The 7,470-nt window shown below is 37.8% G+C and overlaps 1 long non-coding RNA gene across 1 annotated transcript; it reads left to right on the top strand.

Moving 5' to 3' along the window:
* Positions 1 to 205: 205 nt before the first annotated feature.
* Positions 206 to 1,893, top strand: LOC117596696 (uncharacterized). Its single transcript, XR_008301102.1, has 3 exons — positions 206 to 420; positions 586 to 637; positions 734 to 1,893. It is a non-coding gene; the product is annotated as an uncharacterized LOC117596696 (long non-coding RNA).
* The last annotated feature ends 5,577 nt before the right edge of the window (positions 1,894 to 7,470 follow it).

The raw sequence follows: 7,470 nt of genomic DNA, 5'->3' as shown, positions 1-7,470 counted from the left end.
AAATGTGATACCAGCGACCAGAATTTGATAAGACGTTACTTAAAGAATTAACCCTAGGAAAAATATTGATTGATTGATTGAATGATTGATTGATTGATCAGGACATACATGTATAATTAGGAATTAGTAATGCTGAGCACAGGGGGCGGGGTTATCAGAGCAGAAGGGGCGGAGCTTCTCTCAGTTCTCTGGAATGAAAGTGAAAGTGAAAGTAGCTCTCCACTCGGAAACAGAGCAACTGCGCCATTACACTTCCTGCTGTAACGGACTAAAACAGGGGGAATATATGTGTTTTTAGACAGAGGACATTTTAATCACGGGGTTTAAACTGTAATGAGGTAAATATGAATATGAGCCGCTCTGAAATGTGGACACACTTCAGCTAAAGCAGCAGATATGTTTATATGAGGAACAGAAAAGGTAAGAGGAGTTAGCATCATGCTAAAGTACATGTTAGTCACCAACGACTCGATAAGCTGTTAAACTAATCCTCCAGAATACACTGTGGAATTGTGCTTTCTAACCATGTATTTGTGTGAGTTCAGTTGTTTAAAAGGATGACTCTCTCTTTCTGTGTGTGTTTAGGATTTTATTAGTTTGAATCTACAGAAAGAGATAAAGATGGCGACTGCAAGCAGTAAGTTACATTTCCAGAGATACATTTATCTGTATTATTTATTGCAGAGTAAACTAATTGTGTGTGTGTGTGTGTGTGTGTGTGTTTCCTACACAGATGAGTTTAAACTCATTGGTCCCAGTGATGAAGAGCGGTTTAATCCCTCTGCTGTCACTCTCTCATGTCGTCTGTCTCCTGAAATCAGTGCTGTTAACATGGAGATCCGGTGGTTTAAGGAGACAGACTGTGTTTGTGTCTATAAGAACAGACAGGTGACAGAGGGGAGAGGTTACGAGGGCAGAGTGAGTCTGTTCACTCAGGAGCTGGAGAGAGGAAACGTCTCCTTACAGCTGAGAGACTGTGAATGGTCAGATACAGGACATTACCTGTGTCAGGTCACTGCTGGAGACAGAACAGAGGAGATTACAGTATACATGAGTAAGTGTTCCTGACCTCCACACTGCATAAACTCCACATCATCATCTGTGCTTCTCATCTCAGTACATGAAACACACACTCAGTATTCAGTATGAGGTTCAGTATACAGGCTGCTAATGTGGAGTGAAGTTCATTTTAGTTGAATAAACAGTAACTGTGTTTTTCACTCTGCTCCACACCTGCACAAGGGCCTAAAAGCAGCAGCTTGTACAAATATGAATTAAATAGTGATTTAAATTGTATTTAATTTTATAATCAGAGACATTTTTCCATCAGAGAGGACATGAAATTACACACTAAATGTGGCCTTTAGATTGTTCCAGTCAGGGGCGTCGCTAGACCCTTTTTACTGAGGCACGAGCTCCAGTAAAATTTTCCTGATAAATCATTGTCTGATGAGGTAGATTACAGTAGACAGGTCCGAAAATAGGCTTTTCTATTCATTGAACGTTATCATTTACATCATTTGAGTGATTTAAAACATGAAGGCTGATTGTAGCGCCAGCTGAAGCGAAAATATCCTGCGCATCCTCTTCAATCATACGCCCCGCCCCCTCGCTGTGCTCCTCCTCCCTTCACTTTTCCCTGTGGAAACCTCCACTTTCAGTCAGACGATAATTCATAATCGACATTGTAGCTGAGGAGAGCTAACCACCAGGCTAACGCTTATCACTGTGTTAATGAGTGCTATGTGAATTTGTATTTAGCTGAATGAGGACATCCCGGTGTTGTACCGAAATCTGACTCCCCGGACAAATCATACACCCCTTTGTGTGCATCACGCAGTTGCCACGTGGTGCAGTGAGTTTGAACGCTCCTCTGTTTACCATAGCTGTTCATCCATCAATTTTCACACAGCTAGCACCAAGACCGTACATGGAAGCGTAGTCTAAACTTAAATTTAATTAATAATATTCAGCAAAACTGTTCATTTCACATTGACATGAATGTCCTGCTGCCTGAACTTCACACCCAAGAAGTTTGTGCTGTTGACATTTCTTATTAGTTCCCGCCGTGCTTTTTACTAGTTTACTACTTTCGTAGTAAAGTACTGTATCACTCTTCCCATTGCACAGGCATATGAATGTCATTAAAATACTAATATATAATAACATAGAATCATAACCTTAAACCATTTTTTTTCATGAAAGTAGGTTTTATATAACGCTCATCACACAAAATTTAGTCATTTTGATATTAATAATTGTCACTATTTTCCAGCACATTAGGGCTCAAAAAGCATTGTCATGTTTTTCTTCAGATCTTTTTTTTTCGTCTTGTATAGCTAATAAACCTACAACCGAAATAACAGGAACAATTGCTTTGAGGTCAACTCCTGTTTTTTTTTTTTTTTTTTTTTTTTTTTTTGCCATGGTACTTAAAGAGATAAAGATTGATGAGTTCATTGCAGGGTTTAATACAAAGCCACATGACTTCAGTATGTGCCTAAACCACATTTATGCTGCTAACACATCTTGTTATTGGGGCTGTGTCCTCAAAAGCATTGGACTGTAGCTTCAGTAGGATGGGTTTACCGGGGGGAGTATAATTTCCACAATGTTAACATTACCCCTGTTGAAATTATTCTCTCCTCCCCAACACAGGTGGCATTTTCCCCAAGCCCTCGTTAATTTCTGACCCTGTATCATATGTATTTAATGTTTTCTTTAAAACTCATATGACAGCTGGGAGGGGGCTGCACATTTATAAAGTTACATTTCATATTTCCATTTTGTGAATATACATCATATGTAGAAATTTATTCTCTTTTTTGTAGAAAAGTATGTGTCATTTAGGCTTCAAGCAGGCTTATTGAACTAATGAAATGATCTGCAGCACATACTTACATTAATGTTTGTTACATTATATGATGAAAAATTTCTTCCTGGGGTGTCGTGCCCCCGGACCCCTCTAGAAATTTTTAAGTCCTTTTGTACAGTTTTTGGGAGGCCTGTGCCCCAGTAGTGATCAAACTCTAGAAATGCCCCTGGTTCCAGTTACTGGATATCCAGCAGAACAGACTAGATCACTGCCAAATTTAGCACTGAAAACCAAAACAACACACATTTAGCTTAAAGTTAGAGAAACACAACACAGTTTGGCTGATGATTGAGACTTTTGGTGTAAGTATATCTGGCTAGTAGCTAATGAGAGGTGTATAACAGTCTAGAGAACACAAATAAGCTAGTCATGTAGCCAGCTTAGCTACTGCTAATGCGCTGTGTACGTACTTCTCTACTTCTGTACGTCTGTAAATTCATAGCGGAGACTAATATCAGGAGATACCGGTTGTAGTGTTGGATTTGCTCTTTTCACCAGCAGCCTTGTTCCAAAACCAGCACAGTAAGGTGCAAATCTGGAGAACACAAACTGCATTGTCTTTGGAACTGTGTTGTGCTGAAATGATCGACTGAACAGCCGACAACATGAAATGAGAAGCTGCTGCTCAAGTGAAAGACTCACACTACACTGTAGACACTCATCTTTCATTAGCCGTGTTTACACACAAAGATTTTACCAGTCTGAACGAATTTAGTCAGACTGCAGATTCCTAATAAACTATTTATGTGTGTCCTGAAATGGACAATTTTCATTTATATGCATGTTACATGTGATCTGATCCAAAGTTATCTTCATGCTGGGAGGGCAGTATAGTGTTAACATTACCACAACAACAAGGAGCACGTGAGAGCAAAAACCTAGTGTGATTTTTAAATGGACAGAGTTTGTGACTGCAATAAAGTTTCTCAACATTCCATATTTCCCGACATTCAGGAGCACAGATAAATATACTGTTGAAAATAACATAAAGGTTTTATTAAAACTTTTCCTCCTGATTTCACCGTGTGTATGTTCTGCATCTTCACTGAATATCTGACAAATTTCAAATGCTGAACAGACATTACTGAGGTCAGTTCCTGTCCCTCTTCTACCTTCTACCAAATGTTTGATGTCAGTCGAGACTCACAGTTAGATTTGTGAGATACAACAATCTTATCATCCTTACACGATATTTAATTTCCACAATATTCAGTGACGTTTGTTGCAGATTATATTATATTACCTAACCTAGCACATTTTGCATAGGAGCTCTGCTAAAACATTGGAGTCACTATTGTTAGAGGGCTAAGGGGTTAATTTAGGTGCACTGCATTATGGGTATTGTAGTTTGAGGTGGGGGTTGGTGCTGTGAGTGTGTGTGAGGTGCAGAGAGACAGTGACTCTCCTCTTTTTATTCTTCTAGCATATTTTCATTGTTCTGTCTTATAATTGTGAAGGGAAAAGACCTGAAAATATGGAAATTACTGAGTGGCGGAAATTTTGGAGTGCTAAAGCCCTGGAGCTCTCTGAGTAGAGTGGAGCCTCATGACCATGGTCTAGAGCTGGAAATCAGTTAAGATAGTACGAATTATCACTCAAACATACGCTAAGAGCAGTCTTTTCCCAATTAAATGGCAGATTAGCCAATTGACATGTGACTCTGGAATGATATGTGCATTTAGATTCATATTTAACATATACATTTACCATTTATATTTACATTCAAATTTTACACAAGCTTATAATTGTTCAATACAAATGTAAATGCTAAATTTAAATGTTAAATATAAATCTAAAATTACATTTAGAGGCCTGACCTACCCAAAAAACACTCTTCTAGGTGTTACACCGTGGTATTGTTAACATTATTCACACACAAAAAAAAGTTCCCGCTCAATAGGAGCTGTCACTTTCAGAGGCTCTGTATAGCTTTATATGAAACTCTGTATAGCTCTATATGAAGCTCTGTATAGAGTTATATGAAGCTCTGTATAGCTCTATATGAAGCTCTGTATAGAGTTATATGAAGCTCTGTATAGCTTTATATGAAACTCTGTATAGCTCTATATGAAGCTCTGTATAGATTTATATGAAGCTCTGTATAGCTTTATATGAAGCTCTGTATAGCTTTATATGAAGCTCTGTATAGATTTATATGAAGCTCTGTATAGCTCTATATGAAGCTCTGTATAGCTTTATATGAAGCTCTGTATAGTTTTATATGAAGCTCTGTATAACTTTATATGAAGCTCTGTATAGATTTATATGAAGATCGGTACAGATTTATATGAAGCTCTGTATAGCTCTATATGAAGCTCTGTATAGCTCTATATGAAGCTCTGTATTGCTTTATATGAAGCTCTGTATAGCTTTATATGAAGCTCTGGATAGTTTTATATGAAGCTCTGTATAACTTTATATGAAGCTCTGTATAGATTTATATGAAGATCGGTATAGATTTATATGAAGCTCTGTATAGCTCTATATGAAGCTCTGTATAGCTCTATATGAAGCTCTGTATTGCTTTATATGAAGCTCTGTATAGCTTTATATGAAGCTCTGTATAGCTCTATATGAAGCTCTGTATTGCTTTATATGAAGCTCTGTATAGCTTTATATGAAGATCGGTATAGCTCTATATGAAGCTCTGTATAGCTTTATATGAAGCTCTGTATAGCTCTATATGAAGCTCTGTATAGCTCTATATGAAGCTCTGTATAGCTCTATATGAAGCTCTGTATTGCTTTATATGAAGCTCTGTATAGCTCTATATGAAGCTCTGTATAGCTCTATATGAAGCTCTGTATAGTTTTATCTGCATTGAGTGCCGTTGCTTTCCTGAGCGATGTGTAGGCGTGTAGCAGGTCAGTTCAGTAAAGAGTTTAGTTTCTCTGAAACAGACACCAGGCCGTGCCTTTTCCCACTGCCACTCGTACACTGTAATCAGAGGATACAATCACATGAAATGTATTTCAGTTTCTGTTAACACTGGAACACGCTGTCAGAGTGGAGATCGGACTCATCCGAGAGCTGAAGAACAGAACTGCAGTTATTTGAGGAATGCACAATGCAACGCTAAAACAAAATTATTTTTACCCGTAATAAAAACTCTAAACAAAGTTATGGCTGTGTACTGTACATGTTATCTTTAATCACAGGAATTAGAAAAACCCTGCTTTCCTTTTTCTCAGTCGAAATCTGGCTTTTGCTGTAGTTTTGTACAAAATTAAATGACTGAATAAAAATCTGATGAGGCAGAGGCTAATTTCATTGGTTACATGTTTCCTCGAAATTTTACATCTTAAGCCTACATAGCCTATAGGAAACATTATGTCTGAAAAGACATTACATTTAAATTGACAGGCTTTTTGCTCTGTTCATATTAAGCCTATAGATTCCTCAAATGTGTGTTTTTATCTGCTGTAGCTGTAGCAACATGCTTGTGTGTGTGTGTTGTGAACTGAAGTGAATTAGGCCATGTGTAGTCTCTCCAAACTGGAAAAAGAACAAACTCTTGAGTGACAGTCTTGAGTTTTCTTTTCAAACTCTTGCCCACCCTGGTGTACCGAGGCCCACCACTGTTCAATAGGTTGGTGGGGTTGCCAGATTTACACCAAACTGTGCTAGTTTTGGAACAAAGTTGCCGGGTAAAATGAGCAAGTCCATCACTACAACCGGCATCTCCTGATATTAGTCTTCACTATGAATTTACAGATGTGCAGAAGTAGAGAATACGTACACAGCACATTAGCGGTAGCTTAGCTGGTTACCTGACTAGCTAGTCCTACAGCTAACTGTGATGAGTGATGTATATTTACCTCCTCAAAACAGTGAACTGTAAAGTCAGTGTTATAGATTTAACATGTGAATATGTCTGTATGTTGATTGAGCTAAAGCAAATACTTGTATATACAGTATAACTCATTTAAAGGTAAAAAAATACTTTGTTAACGTCTGGTGCTGTGAGCAGCCATGTTGATTTACGTCACTCCTTGAACTCGGTAGTTGAGAAGACCACCCCAATTTCACAAGTAGGAATATCGAGTTAAGGGGCTTTTTCTTTGGCCTTTTTTGTTGAACACATTAAACACTGCTGGTGGCTCCGTCGCTTCTGTCAAGGTAAATGGAGAATATTTTAATTCATTAATGTGAATAAAATCCATCAATGTACATTCGACTTTAACATTATACACATATACACATATATATTTATTAGGGACGCCATGAACAATTTCAGAGTTTCAAGTGAAAGAGAAAGAGAAAAAAGGACAAAGACTTTGACCCAAAAAGATCAAACTGACCCTCGACAAAGTGTCAAATCTAACACTTTACAAATTATGTTAATTCTGCAGTTTTGGTGTTTGGCCGTTACTCTCCTGCTCAACACTGAGCAGCATCAAGAGTGAAAATGTCACCATGTGAACATCAGACAATTGATTTGTAAAAGAGTTATATCAAAATGTTCTGTTATGGGTTTTTCACTGTTTACCCCACAATACTGCAGATTACAGTTTGCTAAAAAGTAGATGATGGACAGATGAGACAAAGACTAAGCTGTAGCAGAGTGATGAAAAGAGGAAAGTCTGAAGTAAAAA

Source organism: Pangasianodon hypophthalmus, chromosome 27 (assembly GCF_027358585.1).
Source record: "Pangasianodon hypophthalmus isolate fPanHyp1 chromosome 27, fPanHyp1.pri, whole genome shotgun sequence".
NCBI lineage: Eukaryota > Metazoa > Chordata > Actinopteri > Siluriformes > Pangasiidae > Pangasianodon > Pangasianodon hypophthalmus.
Note: the sequence above shows the minus strand (reverse complement) of the source record. Positions and strands in the feature narration are given on the sequence as shown.